This window comes from Temnothorax nylanderi, unplaced genomic scaffold (genome assembly GCF_030848795.1).
Source record: "Temnothorax nylanderi isolate EJ_2023f unplaced genomic scaffold, tnyl_v1.0 TNYL_tig0075_pilon, whole genome shotgun sequence".
NCBI classification, from domain to species: Eukaryota; Metazoa; Arthropoda; class Insecta; order Hymenoptera; family Formicidae; genus Temnothorax; species Temnothorax nylanderi.
In genome coordinates, this window is record NW_027249137.1 from 51,324 (window position 1) to 73,608 (window position 22,285).

The window sequence follows — 22,285 nt, forward strand, 5'->3', positions numbered from 1 at the left end:
AGAGGACTAAAAGCTCATCGCCTCGATGAATTATTACTGTAGATAAGTATATCGACGGTTGGATAAGGCTCGCGATGGGAAAAAACTGAGCTGCTAAACGCACCATCGAGCCGAGAATGGCCTGATAACCGTTATTATTACTTATCGCCTTTTGAATAATGCGATTGACGGTCCGCGAGTTCTCGTTCTCCGAGCGAGTTGAACAGTTTTGAAAATCGATTATAGTACTGCTCAGAAAAAAGACAGATACATCATAGAGATACATATGTAAATTAAATTTCTTCATTTAAGTATGTTAATTAATATATATTAATAATTGAACTATATTTGAACAATCTGTGCAATCTTAGGAAACTACAAATCTGTTTCTTTTAAGTTAAACTGCATTGCATTCTCTCTAGATTTATCCGCATTTTTTTCGTGTTACATCATTCTTACTTTTTACGACTCGGCGTGTTATATCATTCTTATAGTTACGAATCTCTACAAATTGATCGTTATTTTAATGTTTGTTAATGAGTATTTGAGGAACCACAAGAGCTCCGAGTTAATAGATCTCATATTCTCAGTGCGTTTTGCGCGTGCGGGTGTCCGCCAATTTTCGTTCATAAAATATTTTTAGCCGTGGTGATTCCACGATCCCCGATAAAGACGTCGCGCGCGGAAGCCGCCGTCTAAAGCCGACAAGAGAGCACGGGAGAGAAAGAGAGAGGGATAGAAGTTGGTGGCACTTTGGTGGTGCATTCGGAGAAACGCGGGGCCGTTCGTGGGAATAATATAAGATAGGCTCGCATCTGCGCGAGTTATGACGGAGCGAGCCATTAAGTGGCCGTGTTTATTTTTAGAGGGAACCGAGAGAGCCTAGAGAGCGCAAAGTGGAACTCCTAATTGTTCTCGTTAGCGCTCAGCTCGCATCTGTCTGAACCCGTGAACTCAGGACGACGGACGACGACGGACGACGGACACGGAGCCCCTGCGTGCGGAGCTCTCGCGCGGGACGAAAGGGGCCCGTGAGGGTAAGAGGGACGATGACGTCAGGACTGACCGGTGGTCGCATCGAACGGACGGTCTTGACTTGGCGGCGAAAAAAAAAAGATTATAATAAAATAAACGAAGCCGTATCGCGCGGCGGAGCGGGTTACGAGAGCGAAAAACGCATTTCGCGGACTGCAGGCGAAAACAGATGCTCCGACGGGATTTGCATAAACGAGGCTAAGCCGAAAGTTAATGTCGCGCGTAACGATCTGCCCCGGATTGTGGGCATGCCGTGCGGTGTCGTATGCTCTCGCGCTTTATTGTTATTCATTGGAACCCCGGCCCGACGCGCTATGGAAATTAATTCCATGTTACACGCTGCTTATTCTGTGTTTCTCTATCTTTCTCCTTTTGTCCCTTGTCGCGCCGCCCTAATCGCACGGTGCATCGGTCGTTGTATATCATTTATAATTAATTTCAGAAACGATGTTATAAAATTGAACACTCGGCGAATTCGATCACTTATGCGAGGAAAATCATAACGCTTATCACAACTTTACATGTAATTTTATAGGTTTGTAAAACAACAGATAATCCTAACAGTTTTTTTCTTTTAACTAAAAATATTGTTAAAAGAAAAATATGTTTCAATTTTATTTTTTCCCTTTTTTAGTTTTATTTTTATAAAAAGGTCTGATATTATAACAATTTTTTATTTTCAATCGATGACCCAAAAATCAAAATAAAATTGGGTGTCTAGTTTCTACTTGAGATAAAAATTTGTATGACGGCTGCCAGATTAATACAGGGATGAGAAATCGCGGAAATTAAAGCCTGTACACATTTACATAAAAGCGACAGACGAATAACGAAGACAGTTGAATTAAAAATACAATTATTATTTTAAAATATACAGATATATAAGAATCCTCTCTTTTTATTCTCAAAGAATTCCATTGCGAAACACGCTATGCTCAAAAAATTAATTACGTATAAAATAGTTAATAATTATTTATATAAAGAGAGATTAAATTATCCGCATAATATTCGAATAATTTGCGATGCATAATGGCTAATTATGCGAACTTATTGTCGAAGCACAAAAATAGTTGTCCGTATAATTATTCAGGTACAAATGGCGATACTAAATTATTCGAATAATACCGAATTCCGATGCAAAAATGGGCACGAGATATGGTCGAAGATAAACCACTCCCGCGGTATGTAAACGATAACGATTTCGTGGTGGCGGATGCTTTACGCGGGTGCAAAATACGAGCGAACGACCGGGGGAATACGGCAGCCCCTCTAACGAAAAGCGTACGTTGCTCGCGACGAGGCAACGACATAATATGAATAAACTCCGGCACTTTTCGCATACGCGATCGGGAGGGAGAGAGAAAAAAACGGATTTTCTATTTACGATGACCATTTGGGTTTCGTATGCCGGCCGGGCCGAGGGGCGACTCGTCGTCGGTGATTTTGCCAGCTTTATACTAAATTTCCCGCATAAAGGCGGCGTGGCACCCCTCGGTTTTATGCTATTATTACGTATGCAAGTGTGGCTGTAGAAGTTCCCCAACGAAAGTGAACGGCACGGGGCACGGTGTGCCGTTGCACCGAATCTTTTTCGGGCCGCGATTGACCGCAGTGAAGACAAACCGTCGGCGGTCAATAAATGTAATGATACACAGGATCGGTAACTTTTTATAAGTAATGTGAAAAGAGAATTTACTTCTTATGCGTCAGGTGTATTTCACCTGGTGTCGCAGTCGCGAGGTAAAGCGTAACATGAGCATGACATAAATCGGCAGCTTTAAATTATGCGAAATTTTCTCTGTATAATATGTGAGTGCAACATATTGAAAACACGATAAAAGAAAAACATGAAACAAATTATATAGAGAATTTTGTGGGATATACAATATTATTTTAATGAGAATTTCTTATAACTCTTTTGGTGGCGTTTATTTCTACCGGAAATTTTCCAGCATTCTTTGATCCTCTATGGATATATTTATAATTTTATATGTAGATAAATAATGTATTTATTACAAACGTATACGAATATATTGGAATTTTCTTTAATAATTTTTCTATTTTTTTTTTGAAATATGATTGAATTACAAGAATTTTTTATTTACTTTTAACAGCATGTATTATTATTTTTAATTATACAATAATGTTCCTATATCGTTAGATTTGTTATTTTAGTATACACTATTATATATTAGTCAATTTTAGAAACATGTATTTAGATATTTTTTTGAACATAGTATATGTATCCAATTATCGATACTTTTTATTATACTTAAATTTTATACAATTATATTTTAAGAATAATTTTAGAACTAGTTATATTAAATATTGTATTACTAAAGCTGATTGTTTATCAGCAGAAATGGCGATATAGTTTATTGACTTTAGATCATACAAAAAGGTAACCGCGATTAATAGGCACGGTCGGTTTCGCCCTGCTCTAATTTCTTTTGCTCCATTGAATATTCCGCACGAGGAGTACCTACTTTGTACCGAGAATAACGCGCGCGCCCTTCGTAGGGCCCATCCGACGAGTGACCCGACCTCGTTGCAGGGTCCCGAGGAGCTTGTCATTGTGTTTTGGGCGTGCTGTAATCCGCGTTGACGCGTTCAACCGAGCGTTTATAGAAATGCGAAGAAAGAGGAGAGGAAAAGAGAGCAAAAGAGAGAGAATCAACGAGAGTTTCGCACGGCCGTTGCCAGTATTCATAAGTCGGAAACATTTCCATAACGAAATATACTAAGTTAGAGAGTGCACCTCTTGTCACTAAATAAAGTTTCCACGTGACAGATTTCGCTGTAATACTTATATTCATTGGCATAAAATAACGTGCTTATGAATAAAGTTTACTTTACGGTAGTTACTTATTTCAGAACATTTATAGACAACTTCTTTCATTAATTAAAAAGAAAAGGTCAGAAATTCTACAAGCTATTCTAATATTAGTCAAATGAAACCAATAGACATATATACTTTGAACGATGATGAAATTTTTATTCGCGTTCCTTTGTTGGAGAATTATTTGAGACTTTTACTGTTTTTCTCTTGAAAACAGTTTTGCTTTTCGATATAATTTCGATTCGCTTCAATCACTAAAAGCAAGCGATTGAAAACACCGAAAATTAACAGTAATGTAAACGTATTTGAATAGAAAAATTAAATGAAACCGAGATCAGGTCAGCGGCATCGATGCTATCGCAGTGCCGTGCGTAAGTGGAGAGCCGGCGGACGACGTTTAACAAGTAGTCACGACCTTTGAAAAAAAAACCTGCCGAGGTAGGGAAGATTTTCATCTACGTCGCGGGCGGATGACGGCAGGTGATAAAGCTTCGACTTTACGATAGTGGTCTCGAGGAGGAAGGGGGACAGCCCCCTCGCTCGCTCTGCACAGATCGTTCTACTCATCCTAAAGCATCGCGCGCGCGATTTATGTCTTGAAAATCAGATGCGCCGAGAGGCTAAACTTTCACACTCTTTCACTCATGTCAGACACTGATATAAACAGACTTTAGATTTTGATTCTCGTGTAATTACAATTTTATCATGAAATTTGAAACGTGTGCTGAAATATAGGGGAATGTTCTAAAAGTATATTTATTTGAGTTTTGCCATTTATTTCTTCTAATTTCCACAATAATAATCTACAAAGACATATCTATAGCTGTCTCTAAACTTATTATACTTATTTAAATCTATTGATAAAATCAGTAAAAATTTAGTCGGTTCGCGTAGTATTCAACGGATTAATAAAACGCAACGATCGCGTTGCATCCTGTGATCTTTTTTTACGACAGCACAGATCTTCGTAACGGACGGTAACGGACGTAACGTACTTGCTCGCGAGTTCGACGATGCGTTACGCGGCAAAAAGTGTCCGAGTAGGATAACGACGTTCAATGGTCGGGGCCGTTCATGGTTGCGGATTCAGCGTCAGCTCCGGCTATATCGGTGTTGGCGGTAGATTTATCGTTCCGAGAGGAAAATGACTCGCTCGCTCGTGTCTAGATGTGCGAGCGAGCGAGCGTATCGTAATCTTCGAGTCGATGAAGATAACCCTGGCTCGTATCGATACCGAGCTCCGATGAAATTGACACATCCATCTATCACCCGGCATATGCATGGCACGCATGGGAAAAAGCCGGCGCGGCGCGACGCCGCGGGACTGACCATGCATAATTCACCGTATCTCCGTCGAGCGGCCCGAAATCCTGAATAATAAGAGCGGACTTGAGCGTTTTTTCGGTCAAACCCCGCGGCATCGTTCATGGCGGGGTACCCGTGGATCTTGTGTTTCGTCGAGATATCTCGAATTGACGGAGAGAAAGTGAGAATGTCGTTCTCTGTTATGTTTCGTTCAAAGTTATGTATTCGTGAGTCATTCGGGCAACAGAAGACTTTGAATAAAGTGTGTGAATAAATAATTATTTTTTTAAGCTTACACATTTTAATACAAATTCTACATATCAGCTTTTATAAAACTGACACTGCTCCGAAATTTTCAAGATTTAAAATTGAAAGGTATTATCTTCAGGAGACATGTTTCCGAAAAAAGATACCTTCTTGATATGAGGAGAATTTTTGCTAAGTTTGCTGAACGAATACATAAAGAAATAATGATAATTAATACACTCTACTTTCTTGAAAGAAAGGTGTATTTAGTTCGTCGCGAGATAGTCGAAAGTTGAAAGTAAAACATGAATGTAAAAAATCATTGACCGGGCACTGCGAAATAATTTGCAACGCATTCCGCGGTTCCTATCGATGCATCGACGTGTGAGATCGTGGACGGCCGATCGTCGCAGCAGACGCGCGGAGGAGACAGCACCGAGGTCATTTCCGTCGAGGCGGTGAACGAATAGAAGGGTCGGTGGGTTGGAAGCAAAGGACGATGATGGAGAGGAAGAGAGAGAGAGACTCACGAGAGACGAGTCCCTTACCGACAATGGCGATCGGTTCGGGTTACGAGGACCGGCAGGGCGAGCCGAAGTTCACGGCATCCAATATGCAATAAACATACGGGGCTTTGACGTATTTAATAGTAACGTGGTCGTATAATGCTTGACATGCATGGAAGCTTTTATGGGGATGGGTATCTTGGTGCGGCTCGAAGCACCGGCCGTGTCTCTCCCGAGCGGCGAAAAGGCCCCGAAGGTACCCCGACTATCCGGATCTAATATCGCATCGCGAATTAGTCAGTTGAGAATCGCTGCTCTCTCGCCCCGCTCGCCCCGGAGAAGTGTAGCCGGCGGTTAATTGCATGTCCAAGCCCGGGGAAGGATCCTTAGGCTGTCACGGGCACGATGGCCCCTCTCGCGCTTCTCGCGCGTGCAAGGCCCAGACGTGGGACACGTGTCCGTTCGCGACTTCTGAAACTACAAGTCTCGTGACGGCGAAACTGTTCAGATTAAAAATAGCGAAAGTGCAATTCGCGTGCTCCTTCCTCGCCGCCGAAAATTGCGTTGTCGGTCATGAAATTGTGAGTTTTTTGGGACTTTCGAGGGATTTTATTTAATTAGGATTAGGGGTACGCAAGCCGGATGATTTCACTAATTAAACCACGTTTCGCGGAATTGTTATTTCCGAAGCTGCGGCTTTCAATAATGCAACTCTTGAGGCATTATTGTAATTTCTGAAAAACTGAATTTTTTATAATGTATTATTTTGTTAGGAAGTCGCGGTTCCTAAGAATGTTATTTCTGATGTAATTTCGTCTTCTGAAATATGACGATCTAAAATCGTGGCTCTCTTGAGATTAATTCACGAGAGCACAACTCTCGCATGTTGGAGACCGTAGTGTGGATCATTAAGAAATATATTATACTTTTTAATTACATTTATACACTTATACATAAGCAAAATACTCTCTTGTTTTAGGAGTGACTTTATTATCTCGTTTCTTTAGTCTGAGCCAAGTACATCGAGCCAAATTCATAAGAAAGAACCGTTTTGTTGTCTAAAATATTTTATAAACTTTTTACTGTTTTTTTTATTGGTGCACTTTAAACTGAAATTATTAATATTTTATTTGTTTCTTTCTATTTCTCGTAGAATTTAAGAGTATTCGTCTGTTATTGTTGTAAAAACGAAATGCGATTCTGATTGAATATGTTAAACTACTATATTATTGTGCATACGATATTTAATACGTTGATTTTTATTATTGGTAGAAAGACTTTGCTTTTACAAATGATGGCAACGCATGCGAATAACGCAGAGCTATTATGATACGCAATGCTAGAATGGGCACTGTAGTCAACGCATTCTTGACTAATGACGGTTCTCGTCGTATTGCCGCAACCGTCGCTGACGGATTACGAGACTCCACATATTCCATCCACGCATTCGCATAGGATGAGTTATCGGATAACCATCGGACGTCGCGTAAATCATCATGTTTATGCCGTCAAGAAACTAAGCATGAATATGTCAGCTGTTTCAAAATAGCTATGAAGAAGTCAAAATTTTTTTCAAATTCGGTTCTTAACATGAACGGAGGATTTTGCACCTCAGGAATATATCAACAGATATATAAAATTCTTTAGAATTTTTATATTTCTCCATTCGAAAAAATATTAGATAATCAAACTCTTGATAAAAATAATTAGTACAAATTTTGTACTTATGAAGAGAAAGGGAAGGCTCGCATTAGTTACAAATTATTATTCATTATGTTAAATGTAATATTATTTTATTACTTTCTTTTGATTACATTCTAATGTGTACTTAACAATTAGAAAATTTTAAGCTATGAATGGTTTTAAATTCATAAAATGTTTTAAAATCCTTTAATAACTTTTGAAGAACCACTTAAAATTTATCCGTAAAACTGTCGCCGTTGAGAAGCATTTTTCGCATCGGTCGCGCGATTTTATCTGTTCGCATGATTACGCGACCTCGAATGAGCAAACGAGAATGGGAACGGGAACGCGAGGTAGACGAAAGAAAGGAGGGAAAAGGGACGAACGCATCGCTCGAACGGTGTTTCAATCTCCATAATGACCGCTCGGCTCTCGCTTCGTGGTCGCGCACTGAGAGACAGAGTGGATGCTAATAACAGGGAAACTCCATAGTGTCCGAAGGTACCACTCATTCAGAGATACTTCTTTTGCGCCCACGTTTGTTCGCGAGCGGGAAGTGAGAGAGGGAGGGAAGAGGGTTGGTCGAGAGGTTGGAGAGTCGATTCGTACAAGGGTGGAACGAGAGAAGAAGAGAGGAAGAGCGCACGAAAGTTGGGTATTCAATGGCCCGTGTCATCGCGCGAAGGCACATACGTAATGGCCGATGTAAATGCGAGAGAAAGAGGGAAGGATAGTCGGGGGAGGGATGGGGGTGCAGAAAGAAAGAGAGAGATCCGAGAGAGCAACCGGGAGAGCCGAAGCCGCACGAGTTGTGGTGGATGAACAATGGAACACCGGTATACCGCAACACCACCGTATCTCCGATACCCCTTTAATCCCCTTCCCGCTATTCTCCCTCGCTTTCCGTTTCCTTCTAGGTAACCTATCCCTCTGTCTCACAGGTTATATTTTAAACGTTTGTAAAACTTGGTAATATATATATACATATAATATATAAACGTAGCAGTTGTTGAAGTATCACGAAGAACGAGGCTACAACGACGTCGACGACGGTGATGATGAAAGAAGGAGGGAAAGAGAGAGAGGTGGAGAGAGTGGCAGCCCATCAGGGATGGCATGGGGGTAGAGACCGGGCCACCGGGGGCCGGGGCAACAATTACACAGAGTGCGCTACCGCGGTGGAGCCCTTTCAGCCTCTCTCCCACCGGAGATGATGGATTTGTTGTCTTCGTGGTCCCTCTGGTACATTGTGCATCTACCGGACCGTGCCACCACGCCAGTTGCTTTCCTCTCTCTTTCTCTACGTGCGGCACTTTCCTGTAATTCTCGTGTCATAGAGGACCGCGTGATATTGGGGAAAATGGTCGCACGTAAATAGCGATGAGCATAGACTAATGAGCGGAGAATTGGAAGACGATGAAAATTAGCGGATAAGAATTATCATTGTTCATCGAAGTGGCTTTAAATTAACTTCTTTTCTATTTCAACAGTTTTGACGTAGATTTATCTGTGATTACAGTTTATAACTATCAAGCTTCAGCATCGCCAACATCTAAGAGTTTATTTGAAAAATAACTAATAGTAAAAAATTTAGTATTTTATAATACCAATAAAAAAGTACTTTATTATTTACATACAGTATAGTTGAAGAGAAAAGGATATTATGTATATGCAAAAAATATTTATTCTTCTATAATTCTATATTGTCATACAATCTAATTGTTTCCTATCTTTAAAGCTGAATTGTATGTATATTGCGTCAACTATTTAACAACTCTTTTCTCTCTCTATCAATTAATTTTTATTAAACACTTAAAAACTTTTAAAGCATTATCTTTTATTCTTTAAATTTCATATATAAACAAAATGGCGAAATTATATTGGATATTGCTAAATTAAAAAATTGAATCCATATCTCGAATGAGGTAATTACATAGTGAACAAGCTATCGAATTTTTTGCGATAGCAAGAGCCAATGTTGACGATCTTGATCATATTGATCGCGATGTCGTTGTTTCGATGAAATAGTGTTTCGCTTAACCCATCAGTTTGCAAATACTTATGCTCGGTCGGAATTTACGATGCGACCGACATATTTTATTACGTACTGCGAAACGGACATCTTCCACGAGATATTTATGTGACCGTCGCAGGCCGGAAGAAGAGAGTTAAAGGTAAAGGAATGAGGCCAGAAGAGGATAGACGGCTTTGATATAGAATTAGTCGGAAGAAAAAGTCGACCACGTCGGCACAGGATTAAAAAACTGGAATCTCGCATGGTCTAGGTAGTTGCGACAGGAGTAGATGGGATTCCACCCTCGCGGTCGACTCGGGGAAAAAAAATGTTAAAAGGGATTCAGGAGAAAGAATAAGCTGGTCGAATTAGCGACGGAGTTTCGATCTGCGAAACCGCGCGCTGTCAATGGTATCCATGAAAAAAGAATCGCAAACTTTTCCAAATGGTGAAGCCATTACGAGCTATGAGACGTTACGCAGCAGACGAATATTGTCGGCATATTTTTCTGTGAAATTCGCATACTCGGAACTTTATCGATTTTTGAGCATTCAACAGCAACGCAGACGTATTAAACTAAGTTATTGTGAAATTATGAAAGTTTATTTAAAGATTAGATACATGCTGCTAATATATTTTTACATTAAAGAAATGAGAGAATATATGGAATATGCACGCTATAAACATTTCATTGTATAAACATGAAAATGACAAAAGATTTTAATTAACTTTTTCTGTGTTGTTTTTCTGAAGTTTAAGAAACTTTATATATTTTAATTTTAAACTTCAGAGAATATCAATTGTTAGATTTTAATTCTTGTAAGAAGAAATAGGAAGAAAGATATTATGAATGAACTTGATTAATCTCTATGTTAGAAAATATAGGAAAGATTAGCTTTGTTTGTCTTAATCAGATTTTCCATACAAGATTCTCATATATCTTTATACTTTTATCGATTAAGAAAATATAATTTGTAAATAATAGATCGCTGCTACTACTCAGCGGATTTCTCGAAAATATACTATGCACATGTTGCATCTCGGAGTCACGCGAGTCACATCTGGCGGTTAATCGAGAGAGGACAGACAGCACGAGAGTTCGCTCGCGCGACGCACGAGCGATCGTCCGGCTGCCTTGGGTATACACGCTCTGGGCACTAAAGGGTCATCGTCGGCTGATTACACGAATGCGGGGCAAAGCCGATGGGAAGTGAACCGAGAAGCGCCTGGAGGCGCGTTCCTCTTCCGCTGGTGATCGACGATGATGGCCCGTGGGTGACGGCGTGTGGTGGGGTTGGGGGTCAGCCCCGTCGAGATACACCGTGCCGCTGGGTGAGCCACGAGGGTAAGACCTCGGTGCCCTGCAGAGGTCCGGGTCCCCGATTAAGAGGTTCTTCCTTATAGTCGCGCGCGGCGTCCGCGCCACGAGAGGATCCCTGTTTTGTCTCCTCGCGCCTCTTTTCTTCGCCTCTCTTCTTTCTCTCTCTGTCTCTCGCCACCCAGACGCAGACGGCGTGGCTGCGAAACTCGAGATAGGCGTTTCTTCCCTCGCACGTAGCTTGGACTATTGACCGAGGAGATGTTCCTTGTATACTCTGCCTATTTGTCTTTCGTTCTTCGCGTACACGTTTTCTTGCTTGTGCTTCTCGCGAGGATGGCTTCGAATTGCAAGTCACTGTGAGTCCGGCAGATATCGATTAGCAAATAAACTATCACTTCGCATTTTTCTGAAAATGATATTCTTTAGCTTTTCAAACAGAAATTAGTTTCACAAATTTGATTACTCTAATCTTTTTATCTAATGTTTAATATCTATAGTATTCTTGGAAATCTTATGTTGTAGGCGTCAAAATTACAGATAGCAAATATCTATTGTTTTGACATTGTGATATCAGAAATTTATCATTTCGATATTAGGAATATTTCGCCAATTTTTCTGTTACTGTAACTTTTAATTAAATCAATTTTGTTTCTTATGTATACCGTACATATTATATTTATTCTGCTGAGCAATAAACAATTTTATATAGCGTCAAATATAAGATGTAAAAATAGAGATTTTTTTCTCTCTTATATATATATATATATTATGTGAGAAGAACTTACGCATCACTAATTCTTATTCCATATTTACAATTGATAGCGCAGCTTTACATAAAAAGAATCGATTGCATTCACCAGGAGGTAGCGTAAATCGACGAGGATTTCGTGTAAGGGATCGGTGGGGTCATTTACTATCTATGTGCGTCGGTCGCGACGACGACGCTGTGCCGGGGGCTGGGGCCAGACCGTTCTCTCTCTCTTTCTTTATATTCCTCCGTCCGGCGAAAGAGCCCAGGCTCCTTGTGCTGATCTTCTACCTTCCTTTCTTCCACAGAACGGCGGAACAACGGATGGGCATCCAGAGGCGGGAGGTTGGGCGAGCCTTGGAGATAGATGGCAGACTTTCGTGGTGCGCGCCCACATAGCAGCAATGTAAGTCATGCTTCTTTATGGGGCAGCCCGTGACCCCGCTACTTGTAAACCGACTAAAGATTCAGAAATAGCTGCGGCACGGTTACGAGCTCCCTGTCCGCGTTCTTTCCTCTGCCCCCCATCACCGCTTTACTCTTATGGCACGCTCTCACGTATACCCGCTCTCGATCGTTCTCATTGTCTTTCCCTTATCTTTCTTCCCGCCGATCGATCCGTACGATCTGAGAAGCATATCGTCGGCCAATATCATAACGTATTTACCGCGATACAGTCCAGATGACAGAGTCTCGTGCGGTCATCCGGGAAGGTAGCTAAAATCACGGTGATTATCGGTGCATCCGTCGGGACGCTCCTTTTCTAGACCGTCACTTCGCGGTGATCGCGATCGCGTGTCCTTTCGCTATCGTGGAAAGCTGAAAGATCGATTTAAACTGATGGTTCGAGCATTCTACTCGCGGTCGAGTTTGTTTGTATCTCGAACATGATCGATTCCCCGCGCGACACGGCGCCGAGCAAGCGGAGAGGAAAAGGATTGTCCGCGCGGCGCGTGGATCGAACTCCTTACAATAGGCTTATTATGTTGCGGTGCTTTCCAGCCAGGCAGCGACCGATTCAAAATGTCTGTCGATAGTCGTCGTCGCGGAATCACCGCCGCCGTATATGCATACACACATGTGTCGGAATATAATAATATTACCGGACATGCGTTATCTGTGAGAGAGAAAGAGCACTCGCGCGCGCGCGCGCGCGCGAAAGACCGATGCACGATCAATCATATCTCGCGGAGAAAGGCGCCTATCCTTCGCGGCCGAAGCGGAGACTATTCAGCGCTTATTTATCGGTCCGGAACGCGTGCGTTGCTACGTTGCCGGAAACGTTGAGAGAAAACGGCCGCGGGACAACCGCGCGAGTTCGTCGCGCGTCTCGATGAAAGAGCCAAGAGAGCAACGCGATCTACGATCGCGCGCACTGTTACGCCTTTTCGTCTTCGCGAGATCATCTCGGAAACGTCATCCCAGCGATGACTTCCTGGCCGCTCGTAAGTCATGACATCTTGAAGCGAACAGTTATCTAAATATTGTACCGTGGTTAAGAACGCGGCTGCATGTACTTCATTTATCTTTCAACTAGATACGACGCATGTGACACCTGATATTAATAGATGTAGGGGATATACGCTGTTAAAGAGCTTATGCGGTAATTTAACTGGAAAGAAATCGACGGCAGATTTAGTCGCGCGAAAACGTGATCTGACACAGGAGCATTCTAATTTTTAACGTAAAGTAAAATAATAAACCATAAGTAAACATTAAACTAAATATGTGCTGCACGATAATTAAAGAGTTGAATTAATCTCAGAAGACAATACACATATAACGTTAAATATTCATATTTTTTATTATTTAATTTTATCTATAATTATTTTACTTTTGCTTACCCTTTTCATATTGATTTATGAAATATTTTGAAAGATTTTGGATGTAATGCTTAAATATAACGCTCCGCGTAGCTGACGTGTACTTTCTTAGGAGGCCCTATATACCTACATAGCATTTTAACTATCTTGAGTGGCTTAAAACCAGCAACCGTATAAGGTGTTGCGAGAGTACCTGACGTGAGAGTATTGTTCGGCGATCTCATCAAAAAAGCCAGGTGAGCATCGCCGGTTCATTGTCGCAATATGCAATATCAGCAGGTACACGCGGGGCCTTTTCTGAGGACCAACTATCAACGGAGTAGATTGAACGATATCGAATTTCCTCTCTCCGTATATCGATCATTGCAGCCAGCTTTTTAAACCGTCTCAATTACATCAAAGAAGAAGCGGCACACGTATTTCGAGGAATTTTCATTTGGCAATAGAAGAGATTTTTCTTATTCAATTAATTGTTTTATTGCAAAATTCTTTATATCCTATATGTATTATAAAATCGAATTCGTCGCGTTATACCTGATTTGTCACATACCTCTTACTTTATTTTTACATAATGTTAGAAAAACTTTTCTTATAATTATGATTTTAAAATATTTATTGAGCAGCACAAATTACTAACGTAAAATAATTGTTGCACAGCAATTATTAATGTACATACAGCTTTTCACTGCAGAACAGCACCATTTATTTCATGTTAAGATATCCTATGATAAGATAGACCTGACCATAATCAATTTGCAATTCTTTTGGTTGTTCCAATTGGGACTTTTAATTCGCAAACCAAATTATCACATTGACGATATATAATAATTATTATACGCATAATTATCAATGCGGATTACAGAGAAGAGCGGATAAGCGCGTCGGTGCGTCGGATGCGCGTCGCCGGATTGACGCGACGATTTTAAAGTCCGACGATGATCGCGGCCGATAATAAATTTAAATCACGTAATGGTAATGAAACGCGCCGAATTCAATACGCGCCACAGCGGATATTACTTTGGATGTAATTTCCTTTTAAAGGCGCTAAATGTTAAAACGCAGTGCGTTTGTGATAAATTCGAGTATTCCCATATCGCGAGAAATATTTTCCGCGATCCCGTTCGTCCTCTATCCGTCAGGATACCGGCAGAAGGACGCGGTTTCGTGCCAGCCGCTTTTTTGCCCTTATTCTGTTCCACCGAGCAATTTCACAACTGAATCGAGCCTTCTGTTATCGGCGATTTACGATGGTGAGTTTGATGCAAATGATGCAAATCGCCAGTCATTTTTAGAGACTGAAGTAATTTTTAGGAGAGTAGGAAAAAAGATTCGACGGAAATAACGACCTAGTTCGGTAAATCTTGTTCTAATTAATTTTCCCTTTGCGCATGATTATTAACACAGTTTTAAATTGTAAATTAATTTAATTATTATCACCAGCGAATATTTCGTTTCTCTCCATACATGTTCCATCATTTTTCGTCGATTGGTTAATTGAAGAGAGGAACAGTCTCGCGATTGCCGATAAGAGCTCAAAGTGTAATTGATAATGCGCTATCGGTGTTTAGTCGCTCTCGAAGAGCGTAAATGGATCCATTTTAAGCTTGCGAAAAATTTCATGCGAGATAATTAAAGATCTTTCAATAATCGTGGGATTTGATTGTTATGAAGTTTGCGTGAAAATTGCATACAATTCACAATGGTTAGCGCGACGATAGCTTTGCTGTAAACACCATTTGCCATTTAAATTAAGGGATTTATTGAGATTGTTTAGGCAGTATGCGAGCCAACTAGTTGTAAACGCCGTGCGGTACGCCGGTCACATTCACGACAATTGACAATTTTCACCTCGGGCACTTGAAATTTGTTATGCCAATGAAGACAACCTCTCTTCTATGCTCCGGGGCCCGCCGTTGCACAACATATTATCGTCCCACTTGGAGACGCGTGCGTATAAGGAAATGGCACAATATTATCCCGCTAGTATCTCCTCGCAGAGCCTAAAGCATATTTCGCACGACGTTATTTGTCATATACATCATTATCGAACGGTTTGTCACGCTATTTGAATTTCTGCCAGAGACATTCCGTATTCCTGTTATATTACTTCTATTATATCTGCAATATAGCTAGTTATTATCATGTCTCTAAGATTCTTGTATTAGTTATGGAACACGAGAGTTTAATCTAATACTTAGTCGAGCCATCTCTTTTAGAACTGTTAAAATCTTTACAAGTTTATTAATAACTGAGATTTTGTTTAAAATTTTTTTAAAATAGAGAGAAAGAGAGAGAATATAGCCGTTTTTTATTTATCATGAATGCTTCGAAAAATATTTTTTTAACTTCAGGAAATTAATTTTATATGAAATATTTTTGTTTCATAATCAGTAGAAGAATGAATATTTCACAAGGAGATATTAGAGTACATTTCTTACAGTAAGAGAGTATAATAAGCTATATATATATACAACTTAATTCATTATTTATAACTTATCGTAAACTATCAGTTAACTGAAACTGTAATTCTTTAAAGATAATGTCTTTGTAATAACATTTCAAGTATGCATTGTACTTGAAATATTTTTCAAGATGATCTCAGAATAATATGCAATTTTCTAGTTAATGAATTATTTTGTCGTTTTTCATTCGATCTACTTATATTTTCATATATTCAAAGATATACATGTAGCTTTTTGTGCATTAGTCGTTGTATCATTCTTCATATCTTCGTTATTACAATAACATAAAAGTATTGAGCAAAACGGAGAATTACGAAGACGCCGCTTCGTATGAGACATGAGCGAGAGTTGCATTTACGGACGGAAATCCCGATCGGAAAGCCGAGATTGATTCGCGGGTATTTCGTGGTGGCATGAAACTGGGGCGGGGAAGAAAAAAAAGAATGACTCTCGTGGACAACTCCTGGACACTCGAACGTTAAAAGCACATCGCGCGGGTGCCACGGGAATGGAACGGGAGTGGAACGTGCAGGACGGGCGGAGTCGCGTCGACGTGGAGAGACGAGTGGGTGCTTCGAGAAAGTGCATACACTCCTCGCTCTTTGCACCCGCCATCTTCCTCCACTCCACCCCCTTTCTCCTCTTTGCTCGTTCGCCGACACTCTAGCCCCTATCGGCAATGGCGCCTTCGGCCGGGATGCTGCACCGTATCGCTGACGCGTGGAGTGTTACTCGATTATGACCGCAAGAAGCCAAAGTCGAGCACGCGTCGTATCTCCGTCTCTCTCTCTCTCTCTCTCTCTCTCTCTCTCTCTCTCTCTCTCTCTCTCTCTCTCTCTCTCTCTCTCTCTCTCTTTCTCTTTTTTTTTCTCTTTTCCGCTTGACTCTCTCGCGGAGGAATCGATCTCTGCCCTCCTTCGATTGGGATTTCACGTCTCTCGTTGATTTTTTCTGCACGTGTGCAGTTACTGCTGATTAACTTACAATTAAATTCACGATAAAGATACAAATCGTAATTAATGATATAATATAACTTTTCTGAACATGTATTAATTTCTTAACCATCGTTATACATTCATAAAACTTCATAATTTCTATTTCTACCCTAAATATCGTGATATTTAGAGCAACAAATACTATCTATTTTTAATCGACCGTACTTTTTTGATACTCTTTTGAGTTATATTCTAAACAAATTTTCACACAACTCTTTTGCAAAGAGTTATCGCGCTCATCGCGCTGAAGCACCTATATTACATCCATGTCGTTATGCGCATCTCGAAGGTCGAACATCGAAAGTTTCCATGGTGCCCCAATGTCTTTTGCTCTCGATTTTATCAGTGTCGTCGTCGCGAGCGAACTACCGTCGAGAACATCATCGCGGAGCAACTCCAACGATGTCAAACGAGATACAAAGTTCTTGCAATAGCATCGCTTTTCGTGTTTCGCGACGTACCACGGTAACGAAAGTAAAGCGAGAAGGCTGGTCGAGAGATGGGCAGGAAAGGGGGCGAGGGAGGAGGAACACACAGAAGGCAATAGAAGACGAAGGTACGGAGGACGGGAGAGAGAAGCCACTCGACTCTATCTCCCGATGCCTCCTCGGTCGGGACCAAGAAGTACCAGGGGTACCGCTAAAGAGGCAATTACGGAACTCTCTCGCTGGAAGACGCTCGTAAAAGTTAGGGCGAACGAACGAATAAGAAGGTCTCTTCTTCGGAGCGACGAGGCTCGCACGGAGAAGAACGGAGGTAGGAGAAAAGAAGAAAGAAGAAGAAGGAGAAGAGGAACAAGAAGAAGCAAACGACGAGAAAGAGCGCGAGCGGCGATGTTAGAGGGGAACAGGGGGACAACCGATCGAGCCCCTTGGAAGATTCTGTCCCGGGGCGGCGTGTCATCGGTTCGCTCTTCTCCTTTTAGGCCGAACCGTGCCGAATCCGCAGATGCGAGACTGACGCGCTCGTGCTCTCTTCGACGAGATCAAGATAGCCCGGCTAGAGGGGCCCGACGGAATACGACCGCGAGATACGACCCACTCGAAAACAGAACCGGCGACCGCGCGCGAGCGAGCGGGCATTCCTCGGATAGTATATGCGAGTCGTTATCGACGATTTTCTTTTTCAGATCGCTCGTAAGCCTTTTGTTACCGTTGAAACGATTTTCCCTTTGACATTCCCAGATCGGTCTTTTTGTTACTAAAAGTATCATACCTCCGACATATCGAGTTCTGGCATGTACCAAGGGTAATTAGGTCTATTAATTAGATCGTATGATATATCTGTCACGGTTCACAGAATGTTTTAATATGATCATATTCATGTTTCAAAGTAATGTAAATCCGCCATCGCAGAAATTCTGTTGTGATGTATTTTTCACTCGCTGCGTTCTGAAATATTTGATATTTTATGATATGAACACTTGAGAGAATATTATATGAGAGTTCAATATTAATATATTTTATATTATTATTACAATATATGGAATAATTACATACATTTATGCGTGTATATTTTAGCGTACACGTATAAATTATATTTCTACTCTTACATAACTTGTGTATAATTTTCATATAACTTATTACATAACCAAGCTCTTTAATAATATGACACACAAATTTTTATGTTCCTCAAAATCTCGGAGCGCAAAACAATGTGATCGCGTTCGCATCTAGGAAAGAATAAACAAGATAGCGAGAAAGAGAAAAAGAAAGGTGCATTGAAATTCGACCGGAAAAGTCGTCGTCGGAATATATCCGGCGACCCTCGATAGTCGATAATCCGGCGGGACCGGACTCTGGGGTTGTAGCCTTGGACCGCGCGTGAAGATGAGGATGGGGATGAGAAGAGAGGGGAGTAGAAGAGGACCAAGGGTGGATTGATCCGTGGTCATCGTATAGGGTACTCCAACTCACTCGTTGTCAGCTATCTTTCTCTCTCTCTCTCTCTTTCTCCTGTCTTCCTACGTTCTCGGATCTCTCCCGCAGTCTCCTGGAATATATATTTTGTTCTGGTCCGAGAGTTATATCGGCCGGTCATTCGTCGACTCACTTCATTACGACCAGGACGACAACGGCAATGACAACGATTCTCTCCCTCCAACGGTTCCCGGTCGCCCTTAAGTGAAATCCAGGCATCGATCTTGCTAACGACCCGGGATTAACGCTAATTTGTCGACCGTCGCGATATTACCGAATCGCCGAGATAACTCCGTGGCTCATCTACCTCGCCCCCGACCGTTTCTTTCTGTCCCTTTGTAAAGTTACTCGCCGTGCGTCCTTTGCGAGGGAGGGCTTGAATGGATGGCGAGACTGGCGGGCTCACTTTGTTCGCAACGATATAACTGCCCGGTGTTACGTGCGACGTGAGGAGACTATTGTGTCTGGTAATGTAAAAACTCGTTTCGTTGTGAGGTTCCGTATAAATCACACAAGTGACTATATATACACTAACCCATTAACAGTCGCTATATCCTTAGAACGGTTACGAACTTGAGCTTTGCAGTTAGTGAGAATGAAGTGATGAATAAAGTAGAACAAAGTTTTTTGCACACTTTTATTTATGGGAGAAAACATATTTCACGAATGAATTATTAGTTTGTTTATACTATAATTTTTATCATTGCTTATTTTGAATTTTTATGTAAAAGTAAACCTTAAAATTACTTTAAATTTAATATAAATAATATGTGATGGTTCTAATTTTTTATGTCGATTTTAAAGAACAAAGACGCAGCGTAAATTTAAATCTAAAGAACTCAAATAGCGAAAATAGATATGTTCTATGTTTTATAGATTAGCAGATGTTGATTGATGAGATGTTGATCCTCGTCGAGTGGAAACTTTTCTGGAATAGAATGCAACGCACGCGATTTCATAAAAGCTTGCATCTAAATTACGAAACTCATAATCATAATCTTGCACGTCTTTATTAATTTAATATTTATCTGTAATTGCATTAAAAGAAAAATGTAGATACAAGAAAAGTAGAAAAAATAGAAAGAAGATATAAAGTGATCCTATTTATAAAAACTTATAAAACTATAATAGAATTTTATAATAGAAAATGATCCTATTAATAAAAAACTTATAAAACTATCGTTTCATATAAGGATGTATCTGAATCATAAAAACCATACAGAATATGACCATATAAAAGTTGAACTTAATTGCTCTAAATGAGTGAAGAAAACGCAGACTGGATTTCACTCTTTTAATCGTGATAAGAAAAAGAAGGCACTTAAACCGTCTAAAGGCAATTAGAACGCGAGTGAGGAACGGGTAGGGCAGCAAGAATATTATTCGTGCAGTTTACGCGGTTTATTACCGTTAATTAATGGACTCGGGTGCATTCGATGTGCATACGTATGCGTGCGCTTGGCGTAACACAGTTGCTCCTTATCTGTCACGCTCGCGTCACGAGTCACGTTTGCAACTGCTCGTAACCGTCGTACGTGTTTTGCTCGTGAAATTGATTCGTCTTCCTCTCGATTCTCTTTAGTATCGAATCTCACGGGAGCTGATTCCTCCTACCAGATTCGATTATGTTTTGTATTATCTTGCGTCTAACAGTTTCTTTTACAAGTTCACTCCTGAATTCCAAATCTGTGACGTAAATTACTTACTACATGCTACTGCATTAATTCCAGTTTCATTATTAATTATTGTACAATAATAAAACAGTTTAAATCTTATTGTTAATTAATAATTTAATTAAAGAATTGAGTTTCTAAAGAGATTTCTCTTTCAATTTTTGTTTCCTACACAGTAAAAAATTTTGTGTCAATGGAAGTCCACTCTCAATTTTGTGTTAAAATAACTCATTTATCGTGTTATTTTTGACATTTAGAAATGTTATAAATGTCGATATAACATTTCTAAATGTCAAAAATAACACGATGAATGAGTTATTTTAACACAAAATTGAGAGTGGACTTCCATTGACACAAAATTTTTTACTGTGTATGTATATATCAATACTTATAATCTCTATTAATGCACAATAGAATGCTTTACATCACGAAGAGTTATTTTCCATTTATATGTTAACAAAATTATAATTGAATACGTAGTATTTCAATTAACAAATCAATGTAAATTATTATCGAAATTTTTAAAGCTGTCTTTTTTTAACAAAGCTTTTGAAAAATACAAGAGTATTCGTTTCTTCCTAATGACTTTGTTTATAACTACGTCTTTATAAATATCGTGTGAAAATTTATTATTACTAAGTACATTAAGACGATCGTTTCACCGACAGAGCATGGAAGGCGCGAAAAGAAATAGTTTAGACTCAATACGACTACCGAGAACCGATTTAAAGACTCTACTCGGGGAAAAAGGGAACGTTGTCATTACGACAGGCATAGCGACTGAAATACCAGGAAGCAATGTTGCTCGTAGCTTTGAAGTCCGCGAGCTATCGCGATAATGGCGCGGAGAGTGTCAAGACGAACAGTAAAGAAGAAAATTAATTTCCCTCTGTTGAAATTAAGTTGCGGACTCGTCATCATTATTAATTCTTAATAGCAAACTATAAAATTAAGTCAACTGCCCGCCATTCAAGTGGTTGATATTAATAGCTCCGCTTCGCGATCGCTTCGCTCTCGAGGAATTCCCAATTTTCCCGACGTTATCTTTCAATACGTGCAATCGTAGCGAGCGCAATATATCGAGCCGGATAATGTCCTTTCCTTCCTTTTAGATCCCGCCACTAATCGTCTCGAGGACGACATTAGGAGAGGGGGAAGGGGTGGCGAATATGCAAAGTACCTTTTTCCTCTCACCCTCGCCGCGCGAGATCGGGCGGAAGGGAAGAAGGCTCCTGGCGTGCGGGAATCGGATTACGAGGCTCGTTAAAATATTATTCGGGCGTAAGTTCTTGGTGACACGCGGCGTGGCGCGGCGCAACTCGACGTCGACGTCGGCGTCGTCTTCGTCTATGCAAAATAATCGCTTCTTAATTGCGGAGTAATTGCGAATTCGTGAGAGACACCGGGCGCGCGGTGCCTCCTCGCCCGTCCCCCCCCCCCTGTTTCCCACTCAAAACGGCGCCGTCTGTCGCCCACATTATCCGCGCGAACTTAAATTTAACCCTTCGGGACGCGCAGAAAAATGCCGTCGTGCGCAGCTTGCGCGACTGTCGAGCGATTTTTCTTCGCATTTTGTTTGTCGAAATGCGAGCCGAGAAGGCAGATGTGTGTATCATTGTAGAACTGAGAACTGATTTCTCTCGAGCCTTGTAATGACGATGATTAAAAAAGAGGGAGGGTAATATTAATTTTGTCATTATTAATATCATGAATTAATATTTATTGATATTATATCAA

General features: G+C 40.6%; 1 long non-coding RNA gene across 1 annotated transcript in view; it reads left to right on the forward strand.

The window, feature by feature from the left end:
• The window catches only part of LOC139774182 (uncharacterized), a 71,321-nt gene that overhangs the window by 5,936 nt on the left and 43,100 nt on the right, over positions 1 to 22,285 (forward strand). Inside the window, exon 2 of the long non-coding RNA XR_011718532.1 lies at positions 11,985 to 12,082. This is a non-coding gene — a long non-coding RNA (uncharacterized lncRNA). The remainder of the gene's footprint in view (positions 1 to 11,984; positions 12,083 to 22,285) is intronic.